This window comes from Cricetulus griseus, chromosome 2 (genome assembly GCF_003668045.3).
Source record: "Cricetulus griseus strain 17A/GY chromosome 2, alternate assembly CriGri-PICRH-1.0, whole genome shotgun sequence".
Classification (NCBI taxonomy): Eukaryota; Metazoa; Chordata; class Mammalia; order Rodentia; family Cricetidae; genus Cricetulus; species Cricetulus griseus.
In genome coordinates this window covers 25,475,513-25,495,586 of record NC_048595.1, presented here as the reverse complement: position 1 = coordinate 25,495,586, position 20,074 = coordinate 25,475,513, and positions in this window count along the sequence as shown.

Below are 20,074 nucleotides of genomic sequence, written 5' to 3'. Positions count from 1 at the left end.
CTGTTGTAGTGGACATAGCACCCTGTCCCGGTCATTTCTTGTGCTTTGGACCTTGGTTCTTGCTTGTTTTCTAGCTGTAGTGAGATATCCACCCTACCCACATCTGTAACACTGACCACACCCATTTGGGCATGGCCACAGGGGAGGACATGAGAGCTCTCTCTTGCTTCTGGTCAGGTCACAAGGAACAGCCTGGGAGGATCCTTGGAGCTGGAACCTGCGGCGGTCACCCGCCTCTTGTGTAAGTGCATTCCCCTGAATAAATTTCACTTAACCCATACTGAGTCTAGAGAATCTTGATTCCCACGCAACATCTAGTTCTAATGTTTCAGCCTCCTAATAATTCCTTGATCCTCCAGGAAAAAGAAATGATTATTATTCATATAGTCAGAGTTGTTTCTGATGCCCATGACCATGAACTTGACTGATACAGTCTGTCAAGCAGATGTTTGGTATCTGGCCCAAAGTATTGTGACCACCTACTATCTTTTGCTTTTGACCTTGACATTTCTTGTTTTCATTGGGAATCTGGGTAAAGGCTATACAACCACTGTTTTGTAAAAAAATGAGTTAATCACAAGAAAAAAAAATCCACCACACCAGACTTGGTCTAGATGTCCTGAAGATCCTGGGGCAAAAACCTGAGGGAAATAAGGGCAATAGCATCTTTCAGACCATCTGTTATTTATCAGACAAGGAAGAAAAACTCTGCCTGTCTTAGGTTCTTCTTGTTTATATTATTTTCTTCCATCTTTACAACAACTCCATCTAGACATGAAGGGTGAGAAGTGACTACTCTAAGTCCACACAGCTGATACCGACCGGGGAGGGGCCAGACACTGAGAACCATCATTCATGGATACACTATGTTTATTTGTTCAGAATTTTCCTGAGCTCTTATCTCATGCCAGGCCTGGGTACCACGTTTAGGATGCAGGTGTAGATGCAACAGCATCCCTACCATCGAAGTTCACTGAAGTAGTCCATGCAGGCCACGATGAGACCCCGGAAGATGGAGAAAGGTGAGCTTTTAAGAGATATATAGAAGGAAAACTCAGTAAGGTTTGTGATGGATTATAATGAAAGGGGTTGCGGGAGAAAAGGGAGAGAAATATATTTAGAAGGACTTCTAGGTTTCTGACTCAAACGCAGGAAGATTGAATGGTTGTTGCTGGAACAGAAAATGTTGTAGAAAAGGCAGAGGTGGTAGGAGGTAGGTAGGGCAGAGCTGAAGACCAGGTGAATAGGAACAGAATGAAGTCCGGAGGTGAAGCAGCTCTTGGTAGGAATACGCCATCAAGGGGAATGATGATTAGCTAGGACAGAGGTGAAAGGCAAGGCTGGTTTGGAACCCTCAACTACCAACAAGTAACAGAACCATAACCCTTCAGCCTCATGCAATTGGGGCTATAGGGTCATTTCACAAGGAGAACTCCACTCTCTGGGCTCCCAGAGCTGGCCTTGGCAGGCTTCTTCCTCTCCCCAGTTATTTCCTGGGCTCAGGTTCAGTATTTAGTCGATCTTCTCATTAGGAGGAGCAGCTCCGTGGGTCTGCAGGATCACTCAATACAGTAAGTGAGCCAACCCCAGGGGTTCTTTGGGTAATGAGTACTTAAGTCTACCATTAGCTGAGCTTACTTACTGCTTACTGATCACCAGCTATAGAACTGGGCTAGCCAGATGGAGAGGAGGGCGGAGCCCTTCCAGGGCATCTCTCCAGAGACTCCTGGAATCAGTCTGCTGTGTCCCTGGGGGCGGGATTGGTTTCAGTTCATTGGACAATCTGGGTTAGCACAGGTAGGAATCTATGCTTGATGGGTTTGGAGGAGGAGAAAGGAAGGGAGGGCTAGAAGCTATGGCTCCTGCTTCTTTTTCAAGCCTGTGTCTCTGTGTGTATTTAAGGAAGCCCATTTCAAAGGGTGTGTGATTCAGGGTTAGAAACCTGTTTGTATAATCTGAATATCTTCAGAACACATCAGTCCAAGCATAGCCATGAGATCTCATGTGAAAGGGATGACTCAAGTTTCAGTGCCTGTGCCTCACCTCCCCAAGCCCCTGAAAAATAATCTTGTGGAGATCATGAGAAACCCCAGATTTTGGGCTGCTTCTCTGGGTTCCATGCTCTCTCCTCCATGGGTTCTGCTGCTCCACTGGATATGGCAGGGCCTTGCAGACATCATGGCTGCTCTGTAGGTACTGGGGACTTCTGACATTGCCTCCGCCCTGATGTGCATTGCAGCCCCTCTTTCTCTCTGTACTCAAGGGCAGAGCTCTGCTTCTGGTTTGCCAGGGCTAGCCTCTCCACCATCCCACACCATTGTTTCGCTGTCATAGCACTGGACTCTGGTACTGTTGTCATTTCAGGGGACAGAGCTCCAAGGCAGAAGAGCAACTGTTGTGATGACAGAGATAAGGGGAAAAAAGGCTTTCTCCCTTATTTTTACTGTCTTAGAGGTACCCAAAAGTTCTATAGGGATTGATGGAACAGGCCTTCCAACCTATTTAGGCAGTATCTTAGTCAGGGTTCTATTTCAGTGAGGAGACATCTTAACCATGGTAACTCTTACAAAAAGAAAGCGTTTAATTGGGGCTTGCTTGCAGTTTCAGAAGTCTAGTCCACTGTCATCATGGTGGGAATAATGGTGTCACTCAGGCAGACATGGTGCTGGAGAAGTCTCTGAGAGTTCTATATCTGGATCCACAGGTAGCAGGAAGGAGAGAGAGAGCCAGCAGGCCTGACTTGGGCTGTTGAAACCTCAAAGCCTATCCCCAGTGACGCATTTCCTTCAACAAGGCCACACCTCCTAATCCTTTCAAATAGTGCCACTCCCTAAGCATTCAAATATAGGAACCTATGGTGGCCACCACAGGCATCTTTGTATTTAGGCAAATAATCCTGTTCATGCCTTACTAGAAGGAGACAATGATATGGGAAAGGGACATTGATATTTGGCTTGGCCTTGTGACTTGGTTTGATCAATTCGATGTTAGAGGGTCTGTAGAAAACAGGATCTTGATATAGGCTTAAGCAGTTGGAGTTAGGATTTTGCCACTCTGAGAAGAACATGGGCCATGGGTAGGTCATTGTCCTGGAAGAATGAACGATGTTGGGGAATGATCAGACACCACAGCTGACTTGAGTCAGAGTCTACAAGGAGTCCCAGTGATGTTGAAGTTGGAAATAGACTTAATGATGTATGCCATTGATTTGGGGCATGGTTTTTATGCAGCAATATTGAGGTAATAGTTTTCTCATTCCTAAGATTCAGACATCAATCTTTGGAAATAGCAAAGGATGAATCGGAGTTACCACTATCTGTTGTAATAAGAATTTCCCTTCCATAAGTGCTACTTTCTGACTGGGTTAAGTCATTGGAGTTTGATCCTTTCTTTACTTAGGGTGAATTCTCTCAAAAGCCTTTCAGACATTATGCAAATGAGTCTCACAAGCTCCTGGCTTTTGACTATGGACTTAAGTTCATATGTCTTGACTTGAAAACTGTAAATTTATTAATTCTCTTTCTTTTTAAAGGCATTTGTCTTATTATTCGTGTATTTGTGTGTGTGTGTGTGTGTGTGTGTGTGTGTCTGTGTGTCTGTGTGTCTGTGTGTCTATGAGTGTGTACACATGAGTGCAGTTCCCAAGGAGGCCAGAAGAGGGTGTTAGATTTTTCTGAGTGTAATTTCCAAGGAGGCCAGAAGAGGGCGTTCGAAGTAGAAGGTATAGATGTCCATGTAAGTGCTAGGAACCTTTGCAAGAGTCGCATGTGCTCTTAACCACAGAACTATTGCTTTAGCCCCAAGCTCATACATTTTCATAAATGTTCAAGAATAGGGGGTTTACATTTGGGAATTTGACTGAAATGTAATTACATATGTACTATGTACTGTGCCCTATTTCTGATTTTTATGATAATGATTTATTTTTATTGTTGAATGAGATGTTGAACATGAAAATGAATTGGTACTTAGTTTTAAATTCATGAAAAACATCTATGTTTTTATGATAATATTAGCAATTATAGCATATTTTATACTTACCATATGTCTGTGCCCTGTTTTTAAAATTATGATAATAAAATTATAATAATATAAAAAAGAATAGGGGTTTGGAAATTTTGTAAGAGATAAGACCATAAAAAGTACAGTTAGACCCCTGTATCAATGGATTCCATATGAATCTGTAGATCCAACCAATTCTGGATAGAAAAATCTTAAAAAATTTGTCTGTACTAAAACATGGGCAAACAGTTTTGTCTTGTGGTCATTTCCTAAATGATATACTTTATTAGCTAATTACATTTGCATCCTGTTAGCTGTTATAAGTAATCTAGAGATGATGTAAAGTACATGGAAAGATCTGTGTGTGCTAATTGAGAATTTTAAGTCATTTTGAGAGAGTCTTGACTAACCATGGGTTTTGATGTCTGTGGGGAGGAGCTAGAATCACACCCTGGCGGATACAGGGGAAATCTGTAGGTTGGTTATACTTTAAGGGTTGCATGGTAGGGTGTGTTAGTTACTTTTTAAATGTTCCTGTGACAAAATATACTTGACAGAAACAAATTAAAGGGCAGAGGGTTTATTTTGGTTTATGGTTTCAAAAGGGGTCTGTCCATGCTTACTCAGGTTCATGTGCCCGGGCACATCACCGTGGTAGGATGGTGGCAGGGAAGACTGCTCACCACATGACCAACCTGGAAGATGAGAAAAAGAGATTGCTGGTGGTAAGGCTTGCTGGTTTTGTTAACCTTTTTTATGCAGTTGAGCACTCAGGCCATGGGATAATGGTCATCACAACCAGGATGAGTCTTCCATGTTCACTCAATTAATGCCCTGTACAAAAATACCCTCACAAGAGGCATGCACCCATTTAGATGATTCTAAATCATGGTTAATGAAGATTAACCAAGATGGTTTCCATCAGAAACAGCCCACCATTAGTGCAGTTCAAAAATGTCTATAGAACCTAAACAAGGCATGGCAGTGTGCCAATAAAACTTTATTTACAAATGGAACTTTGCCCACTCTCATTCTGTAGTAAAACACCTTCAACTCTTCCCGGCACCGACAGAGGGCACCAGCGGCTCCACTTGGCTGTCACTTGATTTGTTAGAGTGTGTTTGTCATGTTTGTGCTCAGATAGAAGGTGTTTTCCAAATGTTATCATTATGACCAATAAGTGCAGAGGCAGCTAACATGTTGGAAATGCTGCCTTGAAGAGACATATGGTTACGATGGAAACCAAAGTGGAATAATAATTGCAAAAATTGGAAGTGGTGAGAAAATGGATGTTGCAAGTGAAAATGGGGTAATTTTTCCAGACAGTAGCATGATTGTAAAGGAGTAAATCAAACAACATGAAAAAAAAATGCTGTGCCCATGCCATCGACAGTAATCAGCAGAACGAAATGAGGCAAAATGGCAAAAATCAAAAGAACAGAAAAATCGGGGACAGAGCTGGATAGGAGCAGGATGGGAGAAGTTCATCAGCCTTGTGGCAGTTCAGGACAGGACAGGAGCCACCATGATAACATGAAGACACCAGAGAAAGGGTCACTGCCTGCTGCCCACCGTGTATGACCTGAGAGGCTCAGAGCCCCTCAAGTCTGCATAAGGTTAAAGCAATGTTGGTGCTTTGTTGCCAAGGGCTTCTCTAGGAGAGGGCTGGAAAGAGGGGGTTATTTTTCCCCTGTAGACATTTATAGTAAGAGGACTGGGATATCCTGAAAGAACACACATCTGAGCAAAATGGATTATGTGAACCAAGTCACTCCGTTGTTTGGTAGAAGCAAACCTGGGGATTACAATGTAGCCTTTGCCTGTTTTATTTTATTTTATTTTATTTTATTTTATTTTATTTTATTTGTGTGTGTGTGTGTTTTGATTGTTCTGGCAGATAAATGGACTTATGAGTGTCTCTTGGGAGCTGAAATTATTGTTAACATGCACATGAATAAATATATTCACACAGACACTCAAAAGCACACAGAGATACACACAAGCATGCAGAGACACACACCTGACAGGAGGGTGTATGTGATTGATAAAACGAGGGCTAAAACCTTTTGCTTGCTGAGCACTGGCCTCAGATGACAGGGTGGGAGAGGCCCTCTGCTTTGTTCACCCTCCTCAGGCAGGGGCAGGAAAGAGGAATTAGAGAAGGAGGTTTGCAGAGGCAATGGGACATCACAGGCACTGCTCGGGGGACCGGGAAACAGGCAGACCAGGCTGGAGTCTGAGGTTGGATCTTACAAGTCTATGGTCCTGAACACTGCTGTTAGAAGCTTCCAGCTCCTTCTGTCTGTGCCAAGGAAAATGGGGACTGCTTCCACCCTGGGGAACAGAGGGACAAACTGGGAGGAAAGAGACTAAAGAAGAAAAAAACCCAAGGCGTTATGGCTACCTGCCAGATTCCAAACTGAGATGGTAAAGAAGGAATGGGAAACTCTATCACAGGGGACTTGAATTCCCATCAGCAGGGGCAGGAGTTCCGAGCTTTCTCATCTAGGATGGCAGCTACATAAGCATAAGATTTTCATGTATAACAAAATCCATCAGAGTAGACTTATCACCATGAAGAATGATGTCTGTAATGACGTGGACATAGTAACTAGCCCTATTTGATCCTTTTACATATGCGTATCAACACATCCCATTGGGGGTGTGTGCTAGGCAGTGGTAGAATGCTTGCCCAGAACTTTCAGAGCCTTGGGTTCATTCTCCAGCACGGCATGAACTGACCATGCTAGCACACACCTGTAATCCCAGCACTCCGGAAGTTCAAGGCCTCCTTGGCTATATATGTATATATGGAGTTCTAGGCCAGTTTAGGATATCAGAGAACCTGTTTTTAAAAAATCCCTCTGTATCCGATAAATATGCTTGATTTTTTCTTAGAATTTTTAAAAGTCAGCTGAGAAAATAATTTTATGAAAGACAAGTTTAGTGACATGTGGATGAAAAGGTGACAGGAGGAGGGACAGGGGCATTCTCCTCAGAGGAGAAGGAGGTGGGCTGGTAGCAAAGCTTTCTTCATGGGCCAGCTTTGGGAGGTGGTGATGCCGACTTGGGAATAGAGCCTGATACTTGTGTTATCTCAGGCTCAACTGACTGTGGTTAGGATTTTCTTGGTGGCAAGTCATAGAAACCTACTTGAAGTATCTTAAGGAGAAGTTTTGCTTTATTGAAAATATATTGGGTGTCTCATAGAATTCAAGGTAGTCTAGCAGCCTCAGAGGGAGAGATGGTGGTGACAGCTTGTGGTTGGGCTTCCCAGTAGGGCAAAGTGTCTCTGATTAGGTAGCAGCAGCAGCAAAAGGGATGAAGATGGAGATGGTATTGCCCAGGACCCAACCTCCAGCAAGGTCTGCATTCCTAATCCCTTCCCTGGGGATGTTATAGCTGCTGCTACTGCTTGATCCCAAAGTACTGCTGCTAGTGAGACTCTTTTTCCATTCCAAGCCTTGTCCCTGGTTCAAACGGATCGGCTCACTTGGGCAACACATGCTTTGTGAGGTGGAGTCCTGAGGGCTACCCTGGTGTATCATGGGAACAGTTCAGAGATAAGGAAGGCTTAGTGGCTGCTCGGAGCCATCCAGCATGGGTGCTGGTAACCAAACTCAGGTTTTCTGAAAGGGCAGTCCGTGGTTGAGACCAAGGACTCTTTCTAATCCCCCAAGCTTTCTTATAAACACAAAAGGGTTCTTCCTTGGTCAAAACTCTGTCTGTATTTAGAGCAGGCAGATTAAGGGTGGTGTTGCCTGCTGCTGAGGAGGTGCCACACACAGGGAGATGGAAGACGGCCACCTTGCTGTGGTTTGATTTGCTATTTTCTACCAAAGAAATGGATCCCTAAAGTAGAAAGGGCATAAGCTGTGGTGAGATAAGGCCATCCTCTCACAGGTGAGAAGGCAGCGCAGAGTCATGGGCTCAGGAGGCGGGGTGGGAATCTTTGATTCCTCTTCAGACGTACTCCTTCATGTTACCTAGCTTTTGCGTGAACCACATCCATGAGGGGAGCTCACTACCTGTAAAAATCAGTTCATTCTTTCTTGCTATGGCCAGTGGCTTGGAATCTCTTCATGCCCCAGACTGTCAGTCATGAGATCATCAGGCCTCTGAGATGGAACTGGAGTACCGTTGAATCCAAACCATTGAGAGTGTATGAATTGGGGGCCAAACCAGAACCACCTTAGCTTAGGAAAACAATTACACTTTTTCCCAAGACTCATTAAATGTGAATGGGACCCTGACTCACGGGCAGTCTGATTAAGTCCTCACGGGGAAGCAATAAGATGGGCTGAGCAGTTCTAGTTTCTTTGCTCCTGTTATGAGCAGTTCAGATCTCCCCCAAACTTGGATACACCCTCGGGAAAACACAACACTTTAATGTAACTGACTGAGCATCCTTAGATGGTAGCAAAACACCTGTTTGTTCTTTTCCCTCAGTGTGGGGGTGGGGAGGTGGGAATGGGGGTTAAAGCCCAGGAAGCTCTCCATCACCCAGCTGCATCTCAGCATGCGCCTTGGGCTTCACCCCAAGTCCCCTTTTCAAGCACAGAGTTGAGGATGTCTTGCACAGCTCAGCATGTCTAACAGTGGGCCCATGTTGCTGAGGCTTTGGGCCAGATTTCATTAATCCATCTTTCCTTCCATTTGTTCTCTTTCCTTGGACACCAGCATTAACAGACTCTGGTGTTCTCTCTGGCCTTGAACTCTGTTTTCTAGGGCATTCAGGGTGCTTTTTTCTTTAAACAGGGGGTATGTTGCAAGTGTCTGGCCTCAGTGCTGGGAGATAACACTTGCAGAATATTCTTGTGACTTCGATCTATTTGGATCAAATGATGGGTCATGGTGAGCTCCATCCTGGAGGCTGCCAGGATTTTCGGAGAAGGAAGAAGCAGGTGTTTTTCAGGGTAGGACATTATGAGGAATGGGACCAGCTGCTCTGAACAAGGCACATTTCAAAAGGACTTGGTCACCAGGAGGCAGGCAGCCTCTAACCTTCTGTGTTTACAGGCCAAGCCATGGAAGTGTGTGTGTGTGTGTGTGTGTGTGTGTGTGTGTGTGTGTGTGTGAGAGAGAGAGAGAGAGAGAGAGAGAGAGAGAGGGAGAGAGAGAGAGAGGTATGGATATGTGTTTATATATGTGTATGTATGTGCATATGTGTGTGTATATATGTGGTGTGTGTGTGTGTGTGTGTGTGTGTGTGTGTGTGTGTGATATCTGCTATCTGCTCATGAAACCCTTATGTACTCCCTCCTGCTCATCTGGGAGAAAGCTTCCTGGAACCTGTCACCTGAGACAGTCACTCAGCTCCACGGCAGGAACAAAGAAGCTGCTAGGCCTCGGCTTCTGGCCAGGGATGCCTTCCAGATGTTGTCATGGTGATGCTGGAGTCAGGAGCTGCTCACCAGAAGAAATAAATCTCTTCTTCCTCTCTCTTGAAGCATCATGTGCAACCTCTTCCACTGTGGGCGAGGATGGTGAAACACTTCTACGAGCATAGGTGGCTGGACATGAGGCACTTTCCAGCCAGGTTTCCTGGACTCTCTGGGAGCTCAGTTTACCCAGGAAGCATCACTCATCTGGGTCAGGGATCTGGGATCACAGGATTTATTGATTCTGTTCTGAACTGAGGATGCTACAAATGCTCCAAGTGTACAGTAAGTGTGCCTCTGATATAAGAGCGCTGTAGGAACTTATAAATCAGGTTGTCTGGAGTGAGAGTTGGCTTGGAATTGACTTGGAGTTGACTGGAAACCCTTTGTTAACAATGATGACATAAACAGCAGTTGATAACACTTGTAAAGTGCTTATAGTATACCAGGCATGGGTCCAAAGAGACAACAAGGAGTTTAAATTTAGTGCAGTTTCCATGTAAAGTGCCTAACACAACACCTGACATAGATGAGGGCTCCATAAACAGAGCACCTATGACCGTGACCAGACCCCTTGGACTCTGATGTCTCTTCTTGCTCCCTCTGGTTGGTCTGTTTGACCTCTTGAGCTGTCTCAGGCTGCTAGGAGGTCACCTCACCCCTGTAAACAGAAGACACAATTACCAATCTATTGTACCCAGCCAGATGTTAGGTTGCCAATTTGCTGGAGACCTGGCCTGACCCGTTTGTTTTGTTCTGATCTATGTGTACTCAGAGGCATTCAAAAGGAGTTAAGGTCTGCAGGCCATCTGGGATGGACCCCTGTTGAAGGGGCCAGTTTTACAAGGATCTGAATCTGAGAAGCCCCCAGGTTGTATTTGTGTCCTGCTGCCAGGCTCAGCGTAATGGCCCTGACAGTCGAAGTAAGCAATTGGCCAATTTCCTTCAGGAACGTTGGAAATAAAAAGCAGTTTGTCTGAGTGGAGGAAATTGTGAGAGCCCCAAATGGAACTGCTTAAATTTATTGCTGGAGAGTTTTTACATATTGAGCCAAAGGCATTTTTTTTTTCTTTTGCACTTGGTCTTGGGTTCCTGTGAGTGCCGCACTGCACCAGAGAAGGAGAGGCCAGGGCTGCCTCCAAAGTTAGCTTTGTGGGAAGATCAATCCCACTGCTAGCCCAGCTCTCGGAAAGCAGAGGCCTGCCCCATCCCATGAGTGACTCAAATGCCGGATGGAAACACTCTATCCCTGAATCTCCAAACAGGAGACCTAGCAGCATTCGTTGTACCAGCCAGAATCTCCAGCTGGTAGAGGGATCTCTGTGACCTCTGAGACTTTTCAGGTGAGGACTTGTATTTATTGAGTGCTGAGCGCAAGGGCTGCTGGGATGAGCCCTTCTGGCAGATTTCTCTGGTTGGGATGGATGGACATTTATTCTCAAGTTCTGGAAGAGGCTGGGTTTATATGGAAGTCAATATTAAAATATCACGCATGCTGTTTGTGGGACATCAGGTAGGCAGTTAAAAGAACCCTGTCAGGTCAGAGCTTTAGTCTGTCTTGATTCTAGTTTACTATGTGAATCTGCTTTCTTTCTCTGGACCCAAGTGTCCCTATCTGCAAAATGAGGTCAATATAATAATTTAGACCCTCTTTAGCTCTAATATGACATTCCCCTCCCTTTTCATCCCCCACCCATGCCTGGCTCACGTTTTCTGTAGACTTCTGAGATCTTTCATTGCAATGTCAATTCAGTGCATTTAGACAGAAGGAGCTGAAGCAACCTGGGGTACTGGAAAAGCATGGACTCGGGAATTAGCAGGGTTCAAGTCCTGGTTCTGTGTCTCACTTGCCCTGAGAAGTTGCTTGCCCTTCCTGATCTGCAGTCTCTTTATCTAAGCCTGAGAACGGCGCTCAGAGGATGAAACAAGACAGTGTCATGAGTCCTCAAGGCTGGGCAAGCCTAGGTGCACACCAGGCATGAATTTTCTGTCCCTTTCCATGTAAACCACATCCCAGCAGCATTGCTGGATGAAGAGAGCCCCGCCTTGACTTTATGTATGGATCTGTAACTCTGAAGACGAAGTGTTATCTTTCATGTTCTCCTCTAAGCAGGTGGAATGAAAGATCCTTGGACCAAATGATAGATGTGCTTGGAAGAGCTGCTTTGATAAATGGCTTGGGTTGGTGATTGGGTGAACCCCCCGGGGTTATCCTTAAGTAAAATAGATTGTAGCTAAACTGCCTTCTAAAGAGGGGAGGTGCCATTAGCAGCAGGACTTCTGTCTGGCTGAGCAGAGAGATTGAGTAAAGTGTGTGAGTCTTTCAGAGTTGAGTTACTCTCAATAACAGTGGGGAGGGTGTTAGTGGGACTAGGAGAGACAAAAAGCCAAGTGGTGACACAGTAAAGAAGAGAATTTGGAAGAAAAGACAGCGCCATTTAAGAGGACCGAAAAAGGGTGGCTGACGCACATGCGCAGAGACATCCTCTTTCATCAGACGCTACCGAGAGGCACATACATCCTCAGATGCTGTTATGGTGCTGCACGGCTTGGATTTCTGTCAGCTTGACACAAGCTAGGAGCATCTGAAAAGAGGGAACCTTAACTGAGACAATGCCTACATCAGTTTAGCCTGTAGAAAAGCCTCTGGGGGCATATTCTTGGTTCACGATCGATGTGGAAAGGCAATGCTCTCCTCCCCTCCGACAGGTGGTTTTAGGTCATATAATAAAAAAGATCAAGCAAGTCGTGAGATCAAGCCAAGAAGCAGCATCCTCCTTCAGTTCCTGCCTTTGGCTTCCTACCTGGAGTTCCTCCCCTGACTTTCCTTGGTGCTGGACTGAGATTGGACCCACAAACCAAATAAACCTTTTCTTCTTCTTCTTCTTCTTCTTCTTCTTCTTCTTCTTCTTCTTCTTCTTCTTCTTCTTCTTCTTCTTCTTCTTCTTCTTCTTCTTCTTCTTTTTTTTTTTGTCAGAACCAATACAATAGAGAGCACACTATGAGAGGTTCTATCCAGATGCATATAAATGAATCTATGTGTGTGTGTACACATGAGTGAACAAGAAGCCAGCTGTATTCTCTATGCCATGTAGACACACACTGGTTTGCATTAATCTAGGGCTGGCATCAGAACCGAGATCCAAAGATCCATGCTGGCTTGCCAGACTGAGCAGGATGGTGGAGAAGGTAAAGTGACATGTCTTACTGACTTGCATTTGGTGGCCCAAACAATTAATCTAGTAATCCTGCATGTACAGCCATTTCCAGGGGCTAGCTCTTCTCAGCAAGAGCAAAGCATGCTCCCACGTCCTTCTGCCTTCAGGTAGCTTATATGTTCTTGCAGGTGGTTAGACATGAAACACTGTGGTCCATGGGATGGTTGCCATCATGAAAAGGGCATTTGGGACACCCACATTGGGGATGTAGGGTCCAAGGATACACCCATCCTTCAAGGACTTGAAGGAAATGCAACAGTGCTTGGAAGACAGGAAAGGAGAAGAGAATGGCAGAGGGGAGCCTGAGAGTAGACATAGATCGGATCACAAAGATCTTGTAAAATACAAAATTACATTCAGTTTTAAATATGACCCTGAAGAGCCACTGAAGTGTTTTTTGTTTGTTTGTTTTTTTAAGTAAGGGGTGGCATGCTTAGTTTTGCTTTCTAGAAAAATCACTTGGGCTTCAACCATGCATGGTGGCAGATGTTTCAGACCTAAGATGAAAGACAGCAAAACTCAGGTAGGCCTCTTGATCACAGACCTGGACTAGATGACCAAACCAAATGGTTGGACTTTCTTGTAGCCACCCCAGCTCTTGGTCCCCAGTATAAGAATTCCTGGGGATAACTCAATTTAAATTAGCATCTACCAAGTACCTGGCACCTGCCAAGCTAGGTGATAATATTCATGCTCATAAAATTCATGCTCATGAAACATACAAAACCAGTCTGATGTTAGTGATGAGTGGAAGGAGAGAGCCACTGTAGAGTGCTGTCTATCTTCTCACTATAGGGGGTGCTAGAAGGGCGGGCCTCACTGAATCCCATCTGCACATCTACAAGTCAGGCTGTCTCATTCACTTTTAGATAAGAAAGCTAACTCGAGAGGTGAAGCAGTTTATGTAAGAATTCAAGTAAGGAGCACCCCTGGGGATGCCCCACCCACCCACACCACTACTCAAGCTGCAAGTCAACTTCTTCCTGTGAGGTTATTTCCTAGAAACTTCAGAGGAAAAGACTTTCCTATCTAGCAGAATCATCTGTGGTCCTGGCTATCTGGGGATGACACAATGGGCCTAAGGCAAGGGTGACTTCAGAGGCACAGGACATGTTCATATTGGTGAGATGAAATATACTCATATTCTGCAGTTCTTGGGGTGGGCATACCTGTCCTCACCTGCCTGAGCCTAAAGCTGCAGGAGGCAGGCAAGAGGAGGTCTGGACAGAGGCTCCTATGCTTTAGGTCTCTTAGGGTCAGCTAGATGCGGGGAAAAACAGTGAGGCAGGAAGAAGTGGCCAAAGGTAACAGTGTAACAAAAGATCCTATTTTTTCTCTTTTTTTTTTTTGAGACAGAATTTCACTATAAGTAGCCTTGGCTGACCTGACATGGAAATTGCCATGTAGATCAGGCTGCCCTTGAACTCATAGAGATCAACCTGCCTCTGCCTCTCCAGTGCTGGGATTAAAAGTGTGCACCACCAAACCTAGTTAGAAGTCTACATTTTTATGAATATTAAAGTTTTATTATAAAGAACTTGCAAATAAACACACACACACACCAAAATTAAGCAGCCCCAAAGTCTATACATATTAACAAATATCTGTACAATTAGTTTTGAAGTCAGAGCTGTCTGGGCTTAAATGCAAACTGTGCCATTCAGGAGCCACACACAGAACACTGATGGTGTCTGTGTGACCTTGGACCTGCCTGTTTGTGTCTCCATTTGCTAATTTGTAAAATGGAGATGATAACAGAGCTTCCCAGGCAAATTGCTGCGTGGCTTGATACAATCACACAATGCATTAGCCTGACGCCTGCGCCCTTCGCCACATGTTCCATCAATGTTAAACACCACCAGCAATCCTTCACTTCAGAGCCACATCTGCAAGAGAAGGATAATTATACCCCAGGCATAGAATCTGGGTGGTGGTGGTGGAAAATGAATGATAAAAACGTATGCAAAGTAGTCAGCATTAGCAATGAGCAACAGCCCCATAGATCGAGGGGGCCTGACCCTTGTGTCAACTCCAGTGTCCCTTCTCCTGAATCTCTCTAAGAGAAATCACCAGATGTTTTTCCTAACTGCCAATATTTGCTGAAAATCGCTAAGGCTGGTCCTGCACTTTGTCAATTCTTGAGGGAGAAGCTTAGATTGTGTTTGCAGCCGCTTCCTGTCTGCATACACACTGGGCTGCTAAGGGAGCCACAGAATAACAAAATTATTCTCTCCCCAGATAGCAATTCTCCCACATTACTTCACTTTATCAATTACACATGTCTTTTGAGCTGGGTTTTCCCTGCCCTGATCACAAAGGGTAATGAAGGGTGAGGGTGGTGGCTCGGGCTGTTGTCACAACTACAGAGTTGCTCCAAGTAGCTCTGGGTCCCTCTGGCAAAGAGGATGTCCTCGGAGCCCTGCTGGGAATGGTAAGCTGGGAGACGAGGATGCTTCTTGATGCCTGGTAATCACCCCCCACCCTATGCCTGAAGTTGGCAACTTGAGCTCTGAAGTCCATGAGCAGGCTGTCAAGTCAAGCCACAGAGTCCTGTGCTTGGACATCTGTGGCCCATATTCAAGGCAAGACCCATTTTAGCTGCCAGAAACTGACCTTGACTTTAAACCTTCTTTAGTTTTCCATCTTGTTTTCTTGCTGCCCTTCCCAGCAAACTTCCTCATGACTGGTGGGTTCTCCTCTGTTGTCTGGCACTGGATTCTCCTTTCCAGTCTGGGCTCGCGCTAATCAGGCTCTTGTTAACTCTCCATGAAAGAGCTTTGGCCAAGGCCACCAAAGTGCTGTGCTGATGACCTGAGTCTGACCCCTGGGACCCATGAAAAGAGGTAAAGAGAGAACTTACTCCACAAAGTTGTCTTCTGACATCCACACATGCTCCGTGGCATCCACACTCTCCCACACCAATAACAACATCAATGACAATAATAAGAAAATAACAAAGGTTTTAGAAAGATCATTTTATCTAACATTGGAGAAATATAAATTGTGACAAGGGACTTCTGCTAATGGCCAATCCAAAATCAGCCAACCAACCAACCAAAGCTAGTAGTTTCCTCAGAACACTTGGGAAGACTTCCCAGCAGTGTTTACTATTTCCCATCATACCCACTGTCCTCAAATGAGGGGTGTATTAAAATCAGGGTATTCATTAGACACCGGGGAGGCCTGTATTTGTATCTTCAGCAGAAGGGATTATGTTGGTTTTGCTTTCCTTCTGGCTCGGCAACCTCTTACTTGCTTCCCACATCACGGGAATCTTCTTTATCAGTTTTTCTGTAGTCTCTTTTCCCTCCTGACCTTATGGCTGTCTTTACACTTCTCTATACATTAATCCCCATATGATCTCATCAATCTCCTCCATCAGTTTTTCTGTAGTCTCTTTTCCCTCCTGACCTTATGGCTCTCTTTTCACTTCTCTGTACATTAATCCCTAAGTGCTCTCATCCCAAGCATCACTTTTAAGTAGCATCCACGTACTGATGAGATGACTCAGTGGGAAAAATCCTTGACCTGCAAACATGAGCATCTAAGTTTAGATCCCCAGAACCCACACAAAGCCAGATGCAGTGGCTTATGTCTGCAATCACTCCAGTGGTGGGGCAGGGAAAATCCCTGGAAGCTCAGAGATTGGATGATGGCCTGGGGTATGCAGTGGAGAACAATAAGAGATCAGTCTTGAGTAGGATGGAAGGTAAGGATAGACACCTGCTGTGTCCTCTGACATCCACATATACACCCTGGAATGCATGACCCAGGACTCACACAGCCATGGACACACAGAGGCACACACATACAGACAAAAATGATGATGACTCCAACTTTTATGGATGCTGAATGATGGCCTTCCAACCTGGTCTCTCAATTAGATGGCTAATGAGCACCTTGATTTAAACATACCCTACATCTGATTCTTGATTTCTTTCCCCTTTAAAACGTAGTTTCTTTTCACAGTTCATGGTTGGCTCTTTTTGTTTTCCTGCCTGCTCAGGCCAGATATCATGGAGTTGGCCTGAATTGTTTGCTTTCTTTGAAATATCCCACATTCAATTAACAAAAAGTCACCACCCATTCAAAATACAAGTCTTTTACTAAGTAGAAACTTGGTTCTGATTTCTCACCCTCTTCAGATCTATTTCAGATCTAGTTGAAGACATGTCTAACACTCCCCTGAGCAACTCTGAAAACTCCCTCTGGTCCCTCTGTCTCCACAGAGGCCCCTTAGCTCAATTTATATTCATCAAATGGCAGCCAGAATGATTTTCTAAAATTTTTATTTGCCATCATCATCATAACCACTGCTGTCGTCATCATCCATGTGGGGGGTGGGGTGGAATCCATGGGGCATGTGTGGAGGTCAGAAGACAATGCTGAGGAGCCAGTTCTCTTTCCATCTTTTCATGGGTCTCAGGGTCAACTTGGGGTAGTCAGACTTGTGTGGCAAATGCCTTTACCTGCTGAGCTACGTCACTGGCCCGGCAGCATGCTCTTTTAGGAGGAATTAAACTAGGCCTTTTCCTCTGCTCAATTTCTCTAGTGACCTCTTGTCTCAGTCAGGCTATGTCACAGTCACTATCCTCGTCCCCGAGTTTAACGTGGTCTGTGTACTTGACTTCTCTTACTCCTTGAATGTTATCTCCTCTCTCATTCTGTGGGTACCAAACACTCCTGACACCTGGCTGTTGGGCACTTCTGAAACACTCTCCTTCCAGATTTCTGCACTACGTAGTTCCTAACATCTTTCAGATCCACCCCAATAATTCCTAAATTTCATCATCGTACATCGTTGTGAACCTTTTACTTTTAAGCATTTCACAGTCATTCTGAGTCTCATAATCCCAGCACCTCAAACTTTTGAGGGGTTCAGTTTGCTTTTGTTAATTCTCTTACTCATGGTTGTTTCCGTGTGTGTGTGTGTGTGTGTGTGTGTGTGTGTGTGTGTGTGTGTGTGTGTGTGTGTGTGTGTGTGTGTGTGTGTGTGTGTGTGTGTGTGTGTGTGTGAGTGTGTGTGTATGTGTGTGTGTGAGTGTGTGTGAGTGTGTGTGTGTGTGTGTGTGTGTGTGTGTGTGTGTGTGTGTGTGTGTGTGTGAGTGTGTGTGTGATGTGTGTGTGTGTGTGTGAGTGTGTGTGTGATGTGTGTGTGAGTGTGTGTGTGTGTGTGTGTGTGTGTGTGTGTGTGTGTGTGTGTGTGTGTGTGTGTGTGTGTAGTGTGTGTGTATCTTTGGGTGCCACCTCATGCACAGTAGTTGGTTTTAATCTGTGACCTGATTAACTGAAATCCTCCTTAGTTTCTTTTGGGTTCCTCAGTAAACCTAGCAGGCTTCTGCTCGGCACTGGCTTTAGTCTTAGTGTCTACATCACCTGCTTTCATTGTTCACACAGCCCCAGGGGATTTATTACAGCTCCCAAGAGCTAAGTAATGTGGCAAAACTTTTTTTAATGTAGTACGTAATTATATTTGTGTAAAGAGCCCCTCAGAGAGCCCTGGCTGTACTAGCAGAAGTGGAAATATCTTTTACTGTCTGTGCTCCCCTCCTCACCTTTTAAAACATAGTTTTACTTTACAGCACTCGATCATGACATAATGTGCTGTATATTTACGTTTAGTCATTCGTTTTGGGTGTTCCTACACTAAAACGCAATCCCCAAGAGAACAGGAAGTTTTGGTTGACTTGGCCATTGCTCTATCCTTAGCTATAATGTCTTGCACACTGTAGATATTTAATAAATGCTGTTGAATCAAAGGTCAGGGGCTACTTTAGGTTTGTTTAAGCAAAAGTAGTTATTTTAAGATTACACGTGGGGTTCCAGGAAGATGTGTTTGCTGGTGGCTTGTGATGCCTCTGAGGATAAAGCTGCCTGGAGTTGATGCTGAGTTAGGCATGGGGGTGAGTGTGGTTCTGCCCTGAGCTCTGAGGGTGAATGGGATGGTTGTGGCTGTTTAAACTGATTGCCAATCTAACAAGAGCTAGAATTGGTGGTTCTCAACCTGTGGGTCATGACCCCTTGGGGAGGTTTGAATGACCCTTTCACAGGGGTCACATATCAGATATCCCGTAGCAAAAGTACAGTTATGAAGTAGCAATGAAATGGCTTTATGGTTGGGGGTAACACAACAAGAAGAACTGTATTAAAGGTGGCAGCATTAGGAAGGTTGAGAACCACCGCTCTAGAGTCACCTAGGAGACAAATCTCTTGGCACATTTGTCAGGGAGTTTATAGATTTAACAGAGATGGGAAGACCTTTACTCAGTGTGGTGATGCTATTCCATGGGCTGTGGTCCTGGGCTGTAGACAATGGAGAAAGTGAACTGAACAGCGGCCTTAATACCTCTCTCTGCTTCCTGGTTATGGTTGCAGTGTGACCAGCTGCCTCAAGTTCCTGTTGTAGTAACTCCCCTGCCTTGATGAGCTGAACCTTGGAACTGAGAGACAAAGGAACATTTTCTTAAGTTGTTTTTGCCAGGTCCTTTGTCATGGTATGAGAAATGTGACTAAGAGTGGCACTCTTAGGAGGTGTGGCCTTATTGGAGTAGGTGTGGTCTTGCTGGAGGAAGTGTGCCACTGTGGAGGTGGGCTTTGAGGTCTCATAGGTGTCAAAATACTGTCCAGTGTCTCAGACCACTTCCTGTTGCCTGCAGGTCAAGGTATAGGACACTCGACTACTTCTCTAGCTCCATGTCTGCTTGCACACCACCATACCATGTCACACACACAACTAAACCTCTGAAAATGTAAGCCACCTCAGCTGAATGGTCTTCCTTTACAAGGGTTGCTGTGGTTGTGGTTGCCTCTTCACAGCAATAGAAACCCTAATAATCGGGAAAGAAACTCAATGAATTGTTGTGTTCATTGACTCCTACATATTAGCACACTGACAAAATTCATAGAAAGCGAGTAAGACATTATAGAACAGGAGCTTTAACTATAAGGGATTCATAGTTTAGAATTATAGTCATGTGACCCTATCATATTAAGATGCTAACCTGTTTAGTGGTCTGTGACAATCACAAATGAGGACGTTGTAATTTCTGATTTTTTTCTCCTTTCTTCGTTTCAAAGTAAGCAACATTTAAAAACAAGTTATTATATTTTTCTGCTTAAGGTATTATTTCTCTCCAATGAGAGAGTTCATTTGTGATCTAAAATTTGTGCCTCACAAACAAAAGACTGTGTGCTGCTGTTTGCATCCTGCTACACTGTTTTGAAAATGCATGCACAAATAGAAATGCTATGTATCCCTGAAGTGACAGAATTGGAGTTGTTGAAGTTTAGTGTCTTTGTTTTACTGTCACAGAGCAGTCATTGTTTATTTAGTAGTGTTACTTTAAACACAGGCTTGTGTAGCATCACTGGAGACAGAGACAGAAACTGCTCCTGAATCGGCTTGTACCATCCTGAATGCAGAGCATTCTGGGACTGATCATGTGTATTGCCCTACTGCGTATATCCCCTGGA